Source organism: Myotis nattereri (genome assembly GCF_964212035.1).
Source record: "Myotis nattereri genome assembly, chromosome: 2".
NCBI lineage: Eukaryota > Metazoa > Chordata > Mammalia > Chiroptera > Vespertilionidae > Myotis > Myotis nattereri.
Window position 1 is genome coordinate 76,627,156 of NC_138076.1, and position 21,417 is coordinate 76,648,572.

General features: G+C 34.4%; 1 protein-coding gene and 1 pseudogene across 4 annotated transcripts in view; one reads left to right on the forward strand and one right to left on the reverse strand.

The window, feature by feature from the left end:
* Positions 1-21,417, reverse strand: part of PCDH17 (protocadherin 17) — a 95,613-nt gene that overhangs the window by 19,088 nt on the left and 55,108 nt on the right. The window lies entirely within an intron of this gene.
* LOC308511721 (small ribosomal subunit protein eS6-like) lies at positions 2,556-3,168 on the forward strand (annotated as a pseudogene). Its single transcript has one exon. The product of its transcript is annotated as a small ribosomal subunit protein eS6-like (transcript).

Below are 21,417 nucleotides of genomic sequence, written 5' to 3' on the forward strand. Positions count from 1 at the left end.
GATAAAAGTAGAGATTGGAGCCTTTGTCTAGACTTGCTGGCTGGGGACAAGGGAGAATTCTCCCCTGGAGCCATCAGAGACCATGGCCCTGCTGATACCTCGATCTTGTATTTCTGGTCTTCAGAACTGGGAGAGAATAAATTTCTATTCCTTTAAGCCACCATCCCAGTTTATGGTTTGTTTTTGTTGTTGTTTTTTTACTCTGGCAGTCCTAAGAAACCAATACTGATTTTGGTACCCGGAAGGGAAGTGAGGTGCTATGACAACATACACCTAACTAAGACTATGGCAGTGACTTTTGAATTGGCTAATGGGAATAAGCTGGAAGAGTTTTGAAATGCATGATTTTTAAAAGCCTTGATTGCCTTGAGTAGACTATTAAAAATATGGACATTAAAGGTGATTTAGCTGGTATTTCAGAAAGAATAATAGCTGTAGAGAAAAGTGTCTATCGTCTTAGAGAATAAATTTATGGCTGTATTATCATGAACAGAAAGTAGATAGAAATGTGAATGTTAAAGGTGATTCTCCTGAGGTCACAGACGGAAACGCTAATGGACACTGAAAGGCAATCCTTGTTATAAAGTGGCAGGAAACCTGGCCAAATGAATTGTTGGACAGGAAGTAGAACTTATCAGTAATGAACCTGACTATTTAGCTGAAGAAATTTCCAAGAAAATAGTGATATGTGCTGCCGGGTTTCTCTTTGTTGGTTACAGTAAAATGTGAGATAAAAGAGATTAATTGAGGAATGAACCGTTAAGCAAAAAGAAACCAGCACTTAGTTGGGAAATTTTTCTGTCTATCCAGTAATCATGCTCTGGAAACAAGGACAACGGTGTGGCTGGACAGTCATTTGCTCTAATGATTAGACATTCGACTTAGAACCCAACCACCAGCTCAGGAAAAGTCAGGATTCCAAATGGGGTTATTGAGGAAGAATCTGGGGAGGATACTCTTGACTAATGGTGTGGATTCCCTGAATGTCCACAGAAGACAAAATTATTAAGAATTTTATACTAACAGAAACACTGCTAACATGGATTGAGAGGGACAGAGATGGGACAAAATGAAAGAAAATGACTCCAAGAATATTGATATAGAAACCAGGAAAGGCAGGTTACTGCCCCCGAATGTCAAGTAAGTGTAAAGTAATAGAGAAAGGTAAAACATAAAGAATTACTCTCAGGTCCTGGTCAGTATGGCGCAGTGGGTTGGGCATGGTCCTGCGTACAGAGGGGTTGCCAGTTTGATTCCCAGTCAGGGAACATGCCTTGATTGTGGGCTCAGCCTCAGGTGGGGGCGATCAGTGTGTCACTCACATCAATGCCTCTCTCTCTCTCTCTCTCTCTCTCTCTCTCTCTCTCTCCAAAAATCAATAAAAATATATATTTTAAATATTAGCATTACTCTCAGGCCTTGAAGTCTCATGAAATTTGCCCAACTGCATTGCCAGCTCCCTTTGAACTAATAATCCCTGGATTCTTTCCATTTTCTCCCTTTCACAATGAGAATTATCTATCCTATACCTGTTGCACTATTGTAAGAAACAGGTAACTTGCTTTGTAGTTTGATAGGTCTATGGAAGGAGCAGAATGTTGTCCCAGGAGGGACCCATACCATACCTGATTTAGGTGGTGAAATTTGGGACTTTTTAAGTTAATATTTAGATGAAATTTTGAACTTAAGATTTCATGCTGGAAAGGGTTAAGATATTTGGATGATGTTGGGAGGGGGTGAGCGGATTTTGTAAGTGGGATGAACATGAGTTTGGGGGTCCAGAGGGTAGACTGGGTTGAATAGTACTCCCTCACAATTTATGTCCACCTAAAAGATAAGACTGTGATCTTATTTGAAAATAGGGTATTCGCACATATAAGTACTTAAGATAAAGTTACTTAAATTAATAGTTGGGTGTGTCCTAATCCAATGACTGCTGTCCTTATAAGAGGATAAACAAGAAACACAGAGACAGTCACGCAAGAACACAGAGTTTGATGAGGAGCAGGCAGCAGAAGCTAGGAAGGCCATGAAGGATTCATTCCTGGAGCCGTGAGAGGTCATGGCCCGCTGATACCTTGAATTTGGATTTTAGTTTCCATAACTGTGAGAGAATAAATTTCTGTTATTTTAAGCCACACACTTAGTAGTATTTTGTGACAGCAGCCCTAGGAATCTAATAGAGACTGTCAAAAAAGAAACTTCAAAACAGAAAATATCCAGAGAGCAAAGCATTACTGTCATGAGTGAAAATGGGACAAATTAAAAAGTAAGTTCTAGGAAAGTAAAGTGAGATTAATGTGACTAAATTAAAATGTTGTCTTCTATACTGTGACTCATAAATAAACTAAATTTGGCACAAGAGATAAGTACACATGCCAGTAAAATTGATGCTGCTGCCACTGAGTGTAAAACTCAACTGATCTGTGTGTGTGTGTGTGTGTGTGCGCGTGTGTGTGTGTGGTGCCTTCAAGGCTGTAGGCCAAGCATGTCAAACTCATGGCCGACAGGTCACATGCCTTGAGTTTGACATGCTGGCTGTAGACTGCTTCAGGATGAAGCTGAACATCTCTTTCCCAACCACTGGCTGCCAGAAGCTCATTGAAATGGACGATGAATGCAACCTTTGTAACTTTGTTTGAGAAGTGCATGGCCATAGAAGTGGCTGCTGACACCTTGGGAGAAGAGAAAAGTTATGTGGTTCCAATCAGTGGTGAGAAGAACAAACACGGTTTCCCCATGAAGCAGGATGCCTTGACCCATGCCATGTCTGTCTGCTGTTGAGTAAGGGGCAGTTCTGTTATGGATCACGGAGGACTGGAGAGAGAAAGTGCAAATCTGTTCAGGCTTGCATTGTGGATGTCAATCTCACTGTTCTCACCTTGGTCATTGTAAAAAATGAGGAAGAAAGATATTCCTGGTCTCACTGATACTACTGTGCTTCATCGCCTGGGGCTCAAAAATGCTAGCAGAATCTATAAACTTTTTAATCATTCTAAAGAAGATGATGTCTGCCTCTAAACAAAGAAGGTAAGAGACCAAGAACCAAAGCATCCAAGATACAGCGTCTCATTACTTGCTTCACACGTCCTGCAACACAAATGTTGGTATATTGCTCTGAAGAAACAATGTACTGATAAAATTAAGGCCCTAACTTGTTTGGCTTAGTGGATAGAGCATCTAACTTCGGACTGAGGGGTCCCGGGTTCAATTCTGGTCAAGGGCATATTCCTAGGTTGCAGGCTCAATCCCATGCTAGGTAACCAATCAATGTGTCTCTCTCATCTCTCTCTCTCTCTCTCTCTCTTCTCTCTTCTCTCTCTCTCTCTCTCTCTCTCTCTCTCTCTCTCTCTCTCTCCCTCTCTTCTCTCTAAAAATCAATGGAAAAATACCCCCAGGTGAGGATTAACCAAAAAAAGAAATAAAGAAAAGAAAAATAAGGAAGAGGCAACAGAATAGTCTAAACTTGTGGCCAAGAGTATGAAGGAGACCAAAGAAAAATGCCAGAAACAGATTGCCCAGAGATGTAGGCTGAAGTCTCTAAGAGCTTCTACTTCTATAGTATGTCTGAGTCTAGTAAAAAAATGAAATTTTCTAAAAGTAACAAATAGAACAAACAAACAAAAAACTAAAATCACCTACAAAAATTGTGTTTATAAGATTGTTCCAAATCTTACCAAATACTTAGAAAGAGACTATTTTCTTAAAATACCTACAAATTAGTTGCTCTTTGTTCTTATTTTATGATAGTTGACTTCACTTTTCAGTTTGTATTACATTTTATTTTATGTATATTGACCACATTTTTAGTGCTATCTGCATAGCAACCTTACTTAAAATTTCCATGTACAGCCTGACTGGGTGGCTCAGTTGGTTGGAGCTTCATCCCATACAGAAAAAGGTTACGGGTTTGATTCCCAGGCAGGACACATATCTAGGCTGTGGGTTCAATCCCAGATTGGGGCAACTGATCAATGTTTCTCTCTCTCCCTCTCTCTTTCTCTTACTCTCCCTATTGCTCTTTCTCTCAAACCAGTAAAAATATATTCTCAGGTAAGGATTAAGAGAAAAAGTCCATATATACTAGGGGGCTATTAAAGAAAATGTGTGTCTGTAGATATGTGTACATATGTGCATGAGTAATTGGATTAACAATAAAATAGTCTCTTATAAAGAGAAAACAATAAAATAGTCTCTTATAAAGAGAAAACATATCTCCACTTTTGTAAATACGAAGCCAAATTACATGCATGTTTTTCGCCAGGAACTTACTATGGATAAAATGGAGAGATGATTCAAATGCACAGAAATTCAATGTTATTGCAAGGCATATATTAATGCATTTTTCCACTGTTGAGGGGAATAAATGCACAAACATTAAAATACTCATTTTTATACATTTAGCAGGACACATTTGGCTACATTTTTAATTTAAATAAAAAAGTAAGGCAAAAATATATTTCCTTAAGAAGTATGATAATAAATTTCACTAAAATATATTGTACATCAGCAATAGTTATATGCACAATTACCAAAGGCATTTCTTCTTACATTAATTTAGTACATACACAAATACATTGTGTTTGCTTTGGCCTTTATATTAATATTAAATCATCTTTTTGTGTGAGACACTTGTCTTGCTCCATTGGGCTGCTGTAACAAACTACTATAGATTGGGTGCTTATAAACAACGGAACTTGTTTCTCACCGTTCTGAAGGCTGAGAACATGTCCAAGGTCAAGGCCCTACAGGTTCTGTGTCTGGAGAGGACCCATGTCCTGGTTCACAAAGGCTTCCTTTCCCTGCATCTGCGCATGGTGAAAGGGAGCCGCTTTTATAAGGCCGCTAATCCTGCTCATGAGGCTCCACTTCCATGATATACAATAATCACCTCCCACAGGCCCCACCTCTGAAACCATCACACTGGGGGTTACCTTTCAACATATGAATTTCAGAGAGGCACAAACATTCAGTTAATAAAAATACTCTACTTAATAAAAGAAAATAAATGCCATGGGAAGGGAGAAGATTAAATGTCAAGTAGTTCTAAGAAGAAACTGAGTCAAATTCACAACTGGCCTGTTGTGGAACTACCTAAGAATAAAATAAATATATAAATATCCCCCCAAATTGAATACATATTATATATGCATGCATCTGTGTCCATGTGGGTATACATGTACATATATACATGTTATTTATTGAGTATTCATGTGTCCTTTGCAAGTGCAAAGTCTAAGAATCAATCCCTCCAATTTACACACTAAATTTGTTCTGTAAAATCTGACAGGATCTTATACACAAACGCAAGAAAATATTTCTTATTGTTTTGTTACACTGTTCACAGTAGACTCTGTCAAGTAATTTCAGTTTCTTTAAATGAAAAAAAAAAAGCAATTCACACTTTATTGTAGCATAGCAAATTACCCCCTGTCACTTTGTTTCAAATAATATCTTCAAAGTGCCATGCCTACATCTTGGGTTTCAGTGGGTTTTTGGTGGGGATTTGAGTCACTGTTCCAGGCTTTACAATAGGAAACAGCCATTAAATTATTTTTCCTTGATATTTAGCTCTCAGTCATTATGCTGACCCAGAAAAATAATGCAAAGTTAGATCCTAAAAACTGACTTATATTATCAGAACTATAATCAAAGTGGAAATCGCTCAATACACTTTGGGTTTTATACAAAAATTTCTGCCGACTACTAGACTGCTTTAGTGAGCAGATTTTGTAATCTGTAATGCTTACCAAAGAGGCAGAGAGACATAATAAGCCATATCATCATCATTATCCTTGACAATGGCTACACAGAAGAGGGAAATCGTTTAATCCACATTACTTTGATGTCAAAACAAAATGGCAAACTGACAGGTACAGGCTGGGTTTTTATTAAATTTCTAGAGATTACAAACCTATATAGCTGAATTCTCCTTCATTTTAGTCTTGAAGTCAGAGGATAGGTACCTAAGAATATTAAAACAAACTAATTCACAAATAATTTTTTTCTGAAAAGTTTTCTGTGAATGCCCTAACTCAGCACAGTAGCAGTAACAGTGAAAGAGAAAGCTAAGTCCCTCTTCTCTTGACAGTCAGCAAACATCACTAGTGGTCTATGAAATCAAAAGCACCAAACTTATATATTTCACAATAAACAATGAGTTATGTCCTGTAAGTTTATTCATTATTCTGGCTGAAAATTCAAAATGTATCTTATTACTTTTAAAGTCATAGTGCCCTGGCTACTGTGGCTCAGTTAGTTGGAGCATTGTACCATCCACTGGAAGGTCATGGGTTAAATTCCCGGTTGAGGCACATACCTAGATTTCTGGTTCAATCCCCAGTCAAGGTGCTTGCAGGAGGCAATTGATTGATGTAGCTCTCTCACAGCTCTCTCTCTCTCTCTCTCTCCTCTCCCTCCCTCCCTAAAAAAAATCAATTAAAATAGCATAGTAAAATAGATTCTTAGTTTAATTTTGATAGACCTGCTAAACTCATAGGGTGTCTGAATATAGTACTACTAATACTACCTCTGGATTTATTTTGAAGTCCTACTAACAGGGAACAATAAAACAGTGGAAGTGCTCCCTCCTTCCCGGACACAGAGGGATTCTATGGATATATGAAATAAGAGTTTGTTTCACTACACCTCCTTTGCTCTCCCTTCCTTATATTTCCTGCACTTAACACTCTCTTTTCCCTGCATAGTTCACCATGCTCCCATATCACCTAAGGACTTTTCCTACCCCAAGAAAACAAGCAAGCAGATGTTATCAGGTATATGTTATGCATATCGCATGGATGCAAAATGATTAAATCATATCCACATTCATGTAACTTAATAAACCCCAAATTTTCTCAAAATTCAGAGAAAAATAAGGCATCTTTTATGAAATCTTTAATGAATTTCTTGGCCAAAGAGTTCACATCTTTATAAAATGGAGACATTTACAAAATGAGTTAACTGCTTCATTTGTGAAACTTTAATAAAAGTAACCTGTTAATGGGAAAACACAATTAAGGCAGAACACACACATACACATATGCACCTGCACACACACACACACACACACACACTTCTGCGAAGAAAATGAAAGGCCAGTGTCACGTGGGAGCTTGCCAGCACCCACCGCTGTGCCTGCTTCTACTAGCTCCTTCCTTTTCCCACGTTTTGAGGGCACAGTGAGCAGCGGGGGATCAGAATGTGTCAGACAATGAGGAAGGGACAGTGTTCTTCTGTGTATGTGGGTCATTTATAAGTCAGACGCTGCCTGTTTTGCTACATGCACCTGCGTATTGTACTGCCAGGGAGCACATTGGAGGCAATGAGGGGGCAGTCATAACATTTTGTTTTTACTTTAATTATCTGTTCTGTTTGGGGAGCTTAAAATTTCAATATATAAAGCTGGATTCCTACAAATATCAATAATGTTGGGCAGTTAGAATATTGCGGTAGCACAGAGACTGAATTTAGCAAACTCCATAGTTGGATTCAAAATATATATCACTACATGTGTTCTGGGTCAAATTGCTTAACTTCTATTACCTTTCACTTCTTTATCTTAAAAATGGGGATATCCTCATAGGGCTGTTGTGAGAACTAAATGAGCACAGACATGTAAATTAGCACTTAGAACAGTTTGTGAAAACTACTGAATGAATATTATCGTTAAGTTATGCTAGGACAGAAATGGCAAGTCAAGGAAGTACAATACAGTTTGAACACGAACTCAGTTTGAATACAGAGCCTCTTGCAAGTGAAAGCCATTCATTTTGGAACTCTATGTTTTAGTGTCAGAGAGCAAAACACAGTTTTGCCATTGCCCTTTTTAATATGCTCAATATAATATTTCTCACCCCACATGTAAGCATATAATGAGTATCATACATAATTTTGAGGGGTTGTATTAATTTACATTTTAGGTTAAAATGTCATAAATATAAATATACTATTCTTTCCATGTGGGGCATTTTTTGTAGCAAATTGAATCAAAATTCCAGAGCTATTGGTGATGTATCTCTATGTCTCTCTTTCAGGAAATTGTTAAAGATACACAAAACAAAGAGTAGACAAGACACATTTTCCTGAAGAAGAACATTTCTAAATGGAAAATAATTGAAATCATTAATTCTCTGTTAAATCAAATACTAGAATAAGACAGAAAGCAACAGAATAGGTATTTTTAGCAGTTGTTAGAAGACTCATAAGTACCCATTTACTATTCTCTGTGTTTAGAGATCCCATCGTTGAAAATCTGAGCAATACCAGAAAGGCAAGGGAATCTGACTTGGCCCACACACAAATCAGACATAGATAAGGCCCTGGCCAGTGTGGCTCCGTTGGTAGGAGCATCCTCCCAGACATTGAAAGGTCGTGGGTTCCATTCCCGATCAGGGCACATACACAGGTTAGGGTTTAATCCCTGGTTAGGGTGCATATGGGAGGCAATTGATGATTGTTTCTCCCTCACATTCGATGATTCTCTCTATCTCTCTGTCTCTAAAATCACTTTTTAAAAATAAAAAGGAATGAAGTAGGATTAGAACACATTCCCATGTCTAACATACAAGTTCTTTTGCCACCCTCCAGTTCCACAAATTATGTAACGAAAATCTCAGAGGCAAAGAATAAAGCAATACGGTGACAAGGTAATTTGATAAACTGAAAAGTGAAGCAAGGTTTTGTCTTTATTTGAGTTTTTAATAAACTAAATTCAATTTTTAAAATTTTTCCATCAGATCTTAATACTGGAAGAGAAGAATTATAAAGTTTATTTTTAGATTGGCCTTCTATGTGTAATTTTCATATGATTTACTCATATTCAAAGAAATGGTGGCACAAAAAAGTGCACCTGATTTAACTCTTAATTGAACACTGTGGAGAAAACCCTATTTTCAGAATTGCTTAGCCTGAAGTTTTTTTAAAGGTTCAGGTTTTCATATGTATGACTCACTGTTCACATAGAGAATAATAGTTTCATTAATTATCTTGTATTTTCTAAGAGTATTTTGACAATAGCAACATAACTCCAAACAGAAGAAAGCAAATATTCATTCAGATATCCAGGTCATCTCTTAAATCAAGTATATCCATCTAATCATCTTTACTTACAAGTCTTGTTTATATGCATGCACAATCTTTCTGTAGTTTGAAACTCAAAAGAGATGCAACTATGTGTGATACTTTATATTTTGGAGATGAGAGAAAGTTTAAAGATCATGTAATACAAAGTCTATTTTTTAGGTAAGAAAATTGAGGTTCAGAATAGTGGCAAAAACAAAAATGATTCTCTTTATCCCAGGTATATCTATTTTCCCACACTACATGTGTCTATATATTTCTCTTTTTATGTTGTTTTGTTGTATTCATCCATATCAAGATGACCATATAATGTATTGTCCAAACAAGGGTATTTGTTTAAATGATAGGGGCTACCTTTAATAATCATGCCTGGACAACAGGTAAGCAGAGAGTAGAAAACGACACATAAATATAAAAGAAGAATAAAAGACATTATATTCAGAATGAATATACAAGTGTGCAAAGAGACAGTGTGAATTAATCATACAAAACAGAAAGGGGAACTACAATGAGTAAATTTAATAAAGGGAATTTGGTGGTGCTCACTTGAGTAATCAAAGAATGACAGATCAATAATTAAAATTAGATAGATAGCTGAGAGAATAGTTTGTTTAAAATTAGGAAATAGAAACGAACTTTCACCCTCTTTTTAATTTGGGGAAGAAAAAACAGAGATATGAAATATTTCCCCCTCTCACACACACATACTTTAAAAACACAAATCAATGAAATGTAACTAAATATAGACCTCCAAATACCTACTTTGACACAACATCAATGCCTACGAGGGAATGCACACTAGCAGAAACCACCCAGATTTACCATGGCTAGTAATTACCTAGGACACTGAAAGATACTGGCAAAAGTCTATCTAATAAATCTGCCATTATCTCTAATACTTCAAATCTGTGCCTTGAGCTAAGCAGTTGTCAAAATGGAGCTCTGTTTACATAGAACTGAATCTGAGTTGCAGGGGTCGGGGGGGGTGGTAATATGTCAAAGCTTTCTTATTTTTTTTCTTTCAGTTGTTCACATAAAATGATTAGCTGGTATTTTCTGATTTTCCACAAGGTGCCAAAGATTATTTCTTTTTTCTCATAAATATTCACTACCTAACGTGAATGTAAAGGTGACTGTTCATTTGAGTTCTTTGGCTCTGACAGCGGGCTCTGACAGTGGGCAAGGACATCCTGGAAGGCAATGCTTCTGAATATGATGTCTCTATTTCCTGAATAAAAGCTGAATAAGCTTCAGAATAAGAGACAATATTTTGGAATGTCTTCAGAGGGTTCACCTAATTCAATGATTTTTGTAAAATAAGTAAATTCATTTTGCTAGATAATAATCAAATTAGTAATTGAAATGGTGAAACACGGTATGCTGCTATTGGGCACTTTCAGTCACATGAGCAGAAAACATTGGCCGGACTCTATTATTGCCTGTGTTTCTCAGGAAGATTAGAAGAAAAGCAATGAGATCTTTATAATCTACTGAAGACCAGTATTTGAGCCCTGATTTTCCTCCAGAACTGCGACACTATACAAGTATGCCTCAATTTCTCTATCAGGTCAACAAGTGGAGTTTCTTCCAATGAGTATCTCCCAGTACCAGTAATTAAAATGAACATACAAATAAAGAATCTTATTTTATTAAAATAAAAACCAAAGAAAATAAAAAACCTTCTCTTTTTATATACTTCTCTCTAATCATTTTCCATATTCATATATACAATGCAATCAATTCAATGAATGCAAAATATTTTATAGGCCTATGAAACTGCAAAATACACCACCTTGAGGTAAAATCTTAATTGATGAAATCTCTCTGTACACTCTTACACCAAAATATAATTTTACTACTCTATCAAGATTATGGGTTGTGACTCTTATTGAATCCAGACTCTCCATGGCTATGCCTTAGCTACACATGGGAGACACTGAGGAGTACCTGGGGTGCTGAAGTATATTTTAATATATTAGGAAGAACAGTGGAAATCCTACATAGAATTATGATCTATTTGATTTCATATAATAAAGGTAATGTAAATTTATTTAATATAAAGCATATCACACTTGGAGTTTTGGTTTTGTTTTGTTTCTGATCTCCTTTCAAACTCTCTTTGTGGCCTTAAAAAGTAATTACACTTTTTTGAGCTGTAGGATGAGGATGCTAAACGTATAGACTTGGTGTTTTTTGTCATTGTTATTATTCTATAATCTTAAAAAAAAAAGTTCTAGAATGTTTGACTTTGGATGCTGTATATGAAGCACGTAGAGACAAGCATTCTTATCCAAGCAGAACGATTTGGTAGCAAGAGGTCGTTCATAGTTCACTTTTGGAAGAAATGTGGCATCATAAAACCTAAACGGCAGAGCTATTCATGTTGGATATGAGAAACGGTTGGCTTCTTAACATCATTTTCCCTATTTTGCTTATTTGGCAAGATCTCTGCATTCTTTTTTTCAATGAGTTCTATATAGTTAAACATATTAAATAAATTTAAAAAGATAGTTTAGAAAACTAGTACCTCTTCAAGAATAAAGATAGTCATAGACTTCTAGCACAAAACACTCAAGCAGAAATTTGCTAAGTCACTGTTATGCAACATGGCTAATAATCATTTTATTTTATGAATAAATAAGAACTATTCTGCATAGCCATGAAGGGCTAAAAAGAGTAAAAAGCCAGCCTGAATTCATGGGGTTTTCACTCAATGAAAACAAGAGCAAGCAGCTCAATGAAGAGAATGGCATCTGAAAATTTAAGCAGATTCCAAAATGAATGAAAGATTGTTTCCTTAAAAGCAGTACTCCTTACCATAAAAAAGCAAGTGGTGCCTCTGAAAAGGTAAAGTTTCAATAATAAATAAATAAATAAATAAATAAATAAATAAATAAATAAATAGTGAAAGACAAAAAAAGAAAAACCCAACAGATGATTCCACTTGATGCAAGTATTTACTAATAATTTCCTCAAATCTACTTTAAAAATCCCCAAAGTTAACAATTATTTAAAGCAAATCAAGTGGGTAATTATCAGTTTGCTGATAGTGTCAATCAACAGTAGATGTGGGAGGAATTTAAATAGAGGGAAGCACTTCCAACCTTTATATTTGACTTCTGACACTGATAAAACTTCAGCAGTTTCACTGCCATTTAGAAGCAAAAATGATTTATTCCTCATTGTGAGTTTTATTTTATAATTATTTTTAAATTTCTATTATTATTACTCAAAAGGTGTGAAATTTCATACGTTGCTTGAAAAAAACCACTAACTTCCTCTATTCAGTGTAAATAATAAAAATAAATTTTCTCACTATTAATTCTTTGAAATATGTAATATTTTGCTGGATATAGGTTAAGATAGAGTACAAAGAATTAATTCTAAGGCATTTAAAACCAATTCATTATTTTCCTCGTTTTTTGTTTGCAAAAATTGTATGTTTGTAGTTTTCTTCATTAAATTAATTTATTTGATGTAACTGATATTTTCTACTGGTAAAATATTTTAATATATTTCTCTATTAATTTAATGTGTGTCTTTTCTTAACATGTTTGGGCTAAATACTGTTAGTTTATATGAAATTGTAAACCCACTTTTTGAAGATTTATAAAATAAGAAAAATTTGGCTGTCTAAAACTGATTTAAATAATTTTATATCATCTACAATTTCTTTTTGTATTTTAGCCTCATAATATTGTCATAAAATATTGTCTGTTGAAAGTTAAAAGTAACTGGCTTTAAAAATCAAAGTAATAGTTTAAAATAAATATAAAAATCAACCATCTATTTCTATTTCTTGTTCAGCACAACTGCTATAATAATATCATATACATATAGACTTATGAAGTTTAGACATTTTGCTCACATATATCAATACAGTTGAACTTTATTTCTAAAGAAGATGGGATTTACATGTAAATTGTTATCAGTTTTGGATTGTAAGAGTATACTAAAATACAGAGTTAAAGGGACAAGTGGCAAAAATAAACCAGAATCCCGGTTTTCTGCCTCATTGTCTACTTCTACATGAAACAAAATATACTGACTGGCTTAAAATACAAGAATAAATGCTGAGCAATAATCTAGCTTTTAGTAATGATTTTCTTTTAAGACACTGATGACAGCTGTAAAGAGTTGACACAAAGTAGGGACATGGTAAATGGCAGGTTGGTATTCCACCATACCAGTCCATGATCAAATGTGGCCCAATTTTCCTATCCACAATTAACTTACTTCAGAAAAGCTTAGATTTGGGAGGGAAATATGTCAATCATAAAACTCTAATTTAAAAATGAGTTTGTTTCCATTGAAATAAATGAATAAATACAATTTCTCCTGATGACATAATTTACCTTTAGAAACCATGTTCCCCTTCCTTCCCCTGCCTCCCTCCTTCCCACTTCCAGCTTTCCTAATTTGTAATGGCAATTTTATATTGTATGTTTTTATATGAAAGCCTTATTTCTGGCAGCACCACAAAACCAAGGCTATTGCTAAATAAGCAGCAGTCATTTACAAGCAAACTAAATGTGATAATGTCCCTCCTTTTTGAAAAATACTTGATTTTGTTTTTTTTTTATTTATTTTTATTTTTTTATTTATTGCTTAAAGTAGTACAAAGGGTATTACATATGTGTCCATTTTATCCCCCCACCCTAGACAGTCCCCTAGCCTCCCCTATGTAAATTATCAATATACTTGGAGCCATTATTTTATGCCAGATACTCTACAACAGAGAAAATGCGACTCAACTTTCTCTTCTTCTCCATAGACCTCATTTTAATTTATTTGAAAAGGAAAAACATAGTTGATTTCATTTCTTGAGGCTGTGGGAAACTTTTCTCAAAATTATATTAAATTGGACAATGAGACTTTCACTTTCTGGAACAAAAGTGTGTCCTACTTATCAGATACACTGAGCAGCAATCAAGTAGTTAATAAAATACAAAACACTAAAATCTATATAGCACAAAAGGCCAGTATCTTTCTATTCTTCATAAGGGAATTGTAGAAACATCCTGACCCAGCTCCTTGGACACACAGGAGTTGCCATCCTGATTCGGATCCTTGATTAATATACTCTAGAATGATACATCTGGCAATGGCCTACATAGGATCTCTCTGAGGACTGGGGAAAAAAATAGACTCTGTGAAAATGGAACAATTATACACTTTATACTGCAACTGTATTTTTGGTTTTCAGCCAAACAAAACAAAGGTTACAAATTTTAAAATAATCAAATGCTGATCTCAAGGGAAGGGAAGAGACTTCACTTTAGGATAGTGTTAAATAAGGACATTTTATCTTTTCATAGTTTATTTTAGAGAGTGAAACTAGTATCAAATGTGTTTATCAATAATAAATGAACTCACACAGGTTTCATTTTGAAGGTTAAAATGAAACTTCTGAATTAGCTAATGATTAATAACATTTTTCCTAATACTGTATGCACGCTTTTCACAGGCAAATCCCTGCATGTAAGACGAAGACTCAATATAGGACAGTCTTTCATTCTCACCAAAATCTTTTCATATTTATTACTTATTGGATTTTAATAATTGCTCTCCATGATAAGAGTGCAAGGTATTGCTGACAAAATTTTACAGAAAAGATGGTAGCTATTATAATGTATCAACTTCATTGTGCCCCCAAAACTACTGCAGAGATACCCCTCTTCACCAGGCATTTTTAACAGCAAACACCTCTGGCTGAGAAACAGCATAAAATCTCATACAGGGGCTGGTTTAGTTCCTTCTAGCTTTCACATCTTAATAACTAAGTCAAGATCCAAACTTTTCCTATATCAAGGTAGGATTGATTTAATTTTGCCTCTAACTTTATCCAGAAAGAAAATATAAAATGTGGCAATAAAATATCTGAGCTGTGCTGCTATCAATTATCTGGACCTCCCTGCTATTCCATTTTTATGTAGATTGCCTTAAAAAATACTTCACTGAATGCTGCAATATGTCCTCTAAAATTTATATATGTACAGTCTATAAATTGGAAGTGGTCTTATAAATTACTTTAACTTTAATTGGTCTCTGAAGACATGGCTTGAATTGTTATAAATGTATATAGGATATACAACTGTAAAAACATAACCATTTGTTAGATATTCCTCTTAAATTGGCAATTTATAAAACTGTATTAGATTTTTTTCTGACAATATGTACACCCTCCAAAGACAATAAGAGATCATAAAATGTGAAAAAAAACAGAAAAAGTTTTATATAATTTTTATAAAGTATAAAACTATTATTCATAACAAGAAAATGCTAAATATCAATGTCTGGATTTCAGAAAATAGAGAATAAAACAAAAAGTAGTAGGAAAAATTTTTATCAGTCTGCACCATAAAACATTATCAAATTTAAATTATCTCCCTAAATTTTATAAGTGTTTTATCTTTCTGTTCTCACTGGCATTTATTAAACCACTAGAGGCCCGGTGCATGGATTCGTGCACTGGTAGAGTCCCTCAGCATGTCCTGCGGGGATCGGACAAAAACCACCGGCTCTCTCACATCCCCTAAGGGGTCCCAGATTGAAAGAGGGCAGTTCTCGGGTGATGCGCCTCTGAATCGGGCTCCCTCCTTTCTGGTTCCAGGTGTGTCAGCCAAGAACTACCGCTGCCAAGTGACTGCAGCTCAGCAGCTCCTGCATTGAGCATCTGCCTCCTGGTGGTCAGTGCATGTCATAGCTACTGGCTGGTCGGCCAGTCACTTAGGCTTTTATATATATAGATAAATCACCTTTATTGGTTTACTTGTATTAAATTTGTATAAGCTCTAGCATACATTCAAAACAGAAACACAGTCTGGTATGTATTCAAAAATAGATTTTCTATTAATTCAAAAATAAATCCCCTTTATTAATTGACATAATATTGTTGGGTTTATTGATTTAGACAAAGGCAAATATATAAAGACAATATAGTTTCACTTTGACAGCAATCAAAATTATTCTAGATTGGCCATTTTATCTGTGAATTAAATTAAATTTTAAAAAAATTTCTTTCTAATGAATTCCATTTCAAGCAACCCATTTCAACTTCTAAATACACAAGGGAGATGTGTAAAGCTATCTGTAAAGCCATTAAACTTTGGTTGTACACATACTATATCTGTAACAAAGATAGCTTGCATTTTTTTAATTAAAATGTTTTAGACATTGTAATAATAAAGGATAATGGCAGAGGCATGCAAACAAAAAAACAAAATTAATTTTATTTTTCACTTTTTATCCCTCTATTGTACTTATATTTTGATTTTCTTGAAAAGTCATTGATTATTCCATTATTTTTAAAAACCCTATATTAGGCTGACCATAAGTTTAGATTTACCCTGAAAAAATCTGACTCAGGGAAAGTATTACAAGTGTTTCACCCTAAACAACAAGCAACTTTGGATAATAAATAATATATTCAACCCACTAAATTATGTCATTAAGTGCTGTTAAAATGTCACTTCAAATGACATAAAGTTTGTTGCGTATTCTTTCTATAGATATATTTTCATTTAATAAAACATTGGCTGAAATCATTAAATGTTTGTCCATCATTTCTTTATGTTCAACTTTGGAACACACTTTTGACTAATTAATTGGTAGTCTCCAAATAATTATTAATTTATTATACTTCCAATAGGAAGAGCAGATGAAAAAAGGATATTAGAGATATTTTTCAGAAAATGTAATTTTTAACTCAAATGCTTGTAGTAACTTAGATGCCTGCCAAATGATTCCACCAAAATGTTGATGCTGCATTTAAAAAATCACAAAGGGCACTATTTTCAAAGGTTATATACTAGTAGTTATACTGTTCAATGAAGAGCATACAATATAGTTAATGTGATTAGCAAATACGCTGTGGTTAGATTATTTTGAAAATTGTACCTGGCACAGATTCAGACTACACAGTTTACAATTATGCAACATCACACAAATGATACTATCAAGGATTTGTATTATGGCTCATGCACTGAATCTTTTATTTCCTACCTATGAGAATTTTCAGTTTTATTCAGAAAGTATATGCTCTGATTATAGCTATATACTAAATAAACTATTTCACCTACTAAAAATTCATGATTTTGCTCATTTTCACTTTTTTCATTCAGTTTCAGTTGCATAATTTGATAAAACAAGGTATATTTCCTCATTAATATTATGGTCATAATTTTAGATTTTCTAACCTGCTGAATCTAAAACTTAACTCCCCTACATCTTGAAATGATCTCTTTACATTCTGATTTGATAAAGAATTTTAAACACAATTTCCTAAGCTCTATTACCTTAAGTATATATTATAGCATTCCCTAAAACTAATTTGTGAAAACAATTTTGCCTAAATAATGCCAACAATGTAATAAAAACCCAGCATGAATATGGTTAGGGTGCTGCTATAAAAATTAAAATAATTATTTTTTATACATGATTTTGGAAACCTAATTAAGTATAAAATATAAAAAATCTAATTTAATTTGCTTAAGAATATTTTCTTTATACATACTTGGCTGGTTTTGCATGTCAAAATTTTGAGAAATCTATACCTTGTTAATTTTATTTTAAATTACTAAGAGGTTTTAGAGTCTCTCAAGAACCTCAAAAAACATTTGTACTCTTTGAAACTATCATTTTACTCCTACAATCACTTCCTAAAGAAATAATAAGACATTATTATAAATGCCATCTTTAACAGTTCATTATCTGTGAGAGTAATTAGAATAGCCAATTGTTTAGAAAAATAATTATAAAACATGTGTATATGTGTATTATATGTAATTTTTCTAAAATAGAAGCATGCTTCAATAAAGAATTTCTCAATACTGAGTTTGAATATTGAGTTAAATAAAACTAATGCTTATGAAGATATTTAGAGAATAGGAACATGCTCAGCATTAAGGGAAATGTACAAATTATATATTTGGATTGAATCCAATTGTGGAATATATCCATTCACATACAAATACATTCAAGACAACTATTGATTAATCATGCAAACGTGTTGATAAAAGTTATTTCTAAGCAAGTTTGATTACAATCTATAATTCCCACAAAGTTTAGTGTTTTACTCTAAGAGAATAGATGATTATTTCAGTAAATAAATCAGAAAAACCTTCAGTAAGATATTTAAGCAGGAATGGTGTCCTTTCCATTTTCTCTGACTATATGGTCCCATACTAGCTATCTACTGCTTTCTCCCTTCCCTATATGACACTTTCTTCTCTCTCAAATTCACCTCCTCTACTCCAGCCATGCTACACTTTCTGCTTTTTATTTAATACTAGAGGCCCAGTGCACAAAATTCATGAACTCGGGGAGGGGAGTGTACCTCAGCCTGGATTGTGACCCCAGGGACCTCACCAGTGCACAATTGGGGCTGGGAAGGGACACAGGAGGTTGGCCAGCCAGAGAGGGACCACAGGAGGGCTCCAGGGTATGTCCAGCCCATCTCTCACTCCCGATTGGCCAGACCCCAGCAGCTACCTAACCTACCAGTTGGAGCATCTGCCCCCTGGTGGTCGGTGCACATCATAATGACTGGTCAATCAGCTGACTATCTGCCCCCTTGTGTTAAGTGCACATCATAGCAACTGGTCAATTGGTCGACTGTTTGCCTCCTGGTGGTCAGTGCATGTCATAGTAAGCAGTTGAGCGGCCTTAGCATATCATTAGCATATTATACTTTGATTGGTTGAATGGCCAACTGGCTGGTCGGACTCTTAGCATATTAGGCTTTTATTATATAGGATGCCAGGCAAGCAGGGACTGCACTGGGAGAAAGAATCTACTTAGGACTCTCTCTACAGAAAGCTATCTTGTTGTACTTCCTCACTATCTTCATGGCTGTCCCTCTTCATTACTTTCATACATTAACTAGAATGCCATAGTCCTGTCTACAATATATCTGGCTTGAAGTGAATGAACCTTACTTCTCAGAAATTGTTTCAATTACTAGCATATCATCATCATCCTCATCAATAGTAACAGCAGGATGGCTGAAAATTTGAAATAATACAAATAAATTCCCTCTCTAACAAATTCTTAGTTTTGGGTATTACTTACGTAGAATGAATCATTTTCTATACTGAAAAAATGATTCATAGAATTTGAGTAGAGGTTGAAAAATCAGTCTTACAATGGGAAAACTTTTCAGTTTCCATATATCTGTATATATACAGCATGGTAAGGTGGTAAGACATTTTAGAGATAATGTAGTTGTGTTCTTTTGTTTATAGATAAGGCATTTAAGACTTAGAATGTTAAGGTCATAGCCAAAGACGTAGATATGTAGCTGGTATTAGTATTGGGCTAAAATTAGAACCATGTCTATTAATTCCTGATCTAACATTCATTAGTGATATGAAAGTATCAAGTCTTCTGTGTATATGACAATGTATTAAAGCAACTTTACATAACAGGTTGCATTCCTGAAAAGACTCATGCAACTGTAGTTTATACTTAAATTTCAGTAGGTACTTGTAAAAAAATGAAAAACAAATTTTGAATTAAAGGGAAAAATCAATCTCAGATATAATAGTCTCTAAAGTTGTTCTTTTCTGACCAAAACAAAAAATAAAAAGCATTAGTATGTGTTGATTAACATAAAAATTGAAATTTTATTATACTTGCTATACAATCACAACTTTTACTAAAGAATTTTTGAATTCACTAAATGTCTAAATATACCAAGAGAAAAAGCTCATGATCATTAAAGATTTCAGGAAAAAAGTGGGGTGGGAGTAGGAGGATGTTTGGATTAATCTTTTTCAGCAGGGGACATAACTTTCAAAGATGTTTGTATTTCACTGCTCTATGACTGATCCGGGTAAATAGTCCCTCTCTAACAGGTTATCCCAACCAAATACTCAGTCAGGATCCCAACACCTGAAAATATTTTCCCTTGATGGGTGAACACAATCTGTCATGTTCCAGGATTTGCTCCCCTCTGAGAGCTTCTCCACAGCTTCAGCCTCAGACTACACTGGTAGTGAGGCAGGAGAAAGCTATTCATCACCCAGGAATATACTGTACACCCTCTTGTGTGGACAAGAATTCCATTATTATTTTTAGGTATTCATGGTCAAATTTGTGGTCAAATGTATATATCTTCTATCCATTTTAATCATAAAATGATGTCATATGCTATTGAATCAAAATAAAAGCACTGTACACATGGGTTCCCCTACCCTACCCAGTCAACTACTTCATAGCTTTTCTTTTGATGACGCAGTGTTAGATTTTTTTTTTAATGAAGAGTTAGTTTCTTTTTAAAAATGACCCCAAAGGGCCAGTCAAGTCTATAAAATGCAAACTTACATCCAGTTGAAATTGTGTTTAATTTAATAGTTATTTTTAATTTGAACTCTTCAAATCACCTACAACAACATTCTAGGGACCTCCATTGACATCAAGAGGACTGTTCTACACAATAAGAATCCTTCTCAGATCTCTCTCGCTCAAGTCATTACTGGTGTGTTGTGGATCACTTTCAAATTTGATAATTCCAGCCATTTACTCTTCTTTAAAAGTTTCAAAAGAAATTGACTTTTCACTTGTAAAATATGGGACATGAAGTTATTTTTAATAATCAAAAGTAGAAATGTAAATGAGAACAAAATAGAAGTTAACTACCTAAATCTCATCTTAGCAAACGAATGTGGGATTGTAGCAATGTGCAATTTTTTGACTTTTTTAACACCAGTAATTATTATTTTGAACAAATATAAGAGATTACTGATTAAGTGATAATCTGGAAGCTGGAAATTTTCTTACTTTACTCTTGTTTATGCATTAAGAGGATGTGGCTTACAGTGTGCTTACAAAAAATTGTAAGGTTTCAAATAACACAATAACCATAACAAAATGATTGTGAAAGAGACTACAATGACATTTGAGGCTCAAATTCCCAAACATTCCTTATTTACTGGTCAAAAGGTTTCAAATTATTTAACCATGTGACTGACATTCCTGGAGGATATGATTAAAATTTCATTTACCTTGGAAACTCAAATATATCTTATTTACCTTGTCTATTTTCATCACCTGCAAGTCCAGTTTCTAAATTTAAAATTATATTATTTCCCTATTCTATATCCAGTTTATCATGTTGTAAATCTCTTTTCTAAATCACCCAGACTTTGTTTCTCCAACAGACTAAATACTACATGAATCTCACCTTTCTCATTTTATATGGAAGTTTATTAAATCATATTGCTCTCCTTGATGCCACCTTTCCCTTCTTACAATTTATCTGTGCAGTCTTAGAAAAAGTTCCCTTAAAAGGCTGCATTAATTATGTTATGCGCCTGCCCACACATTTTAAATGGC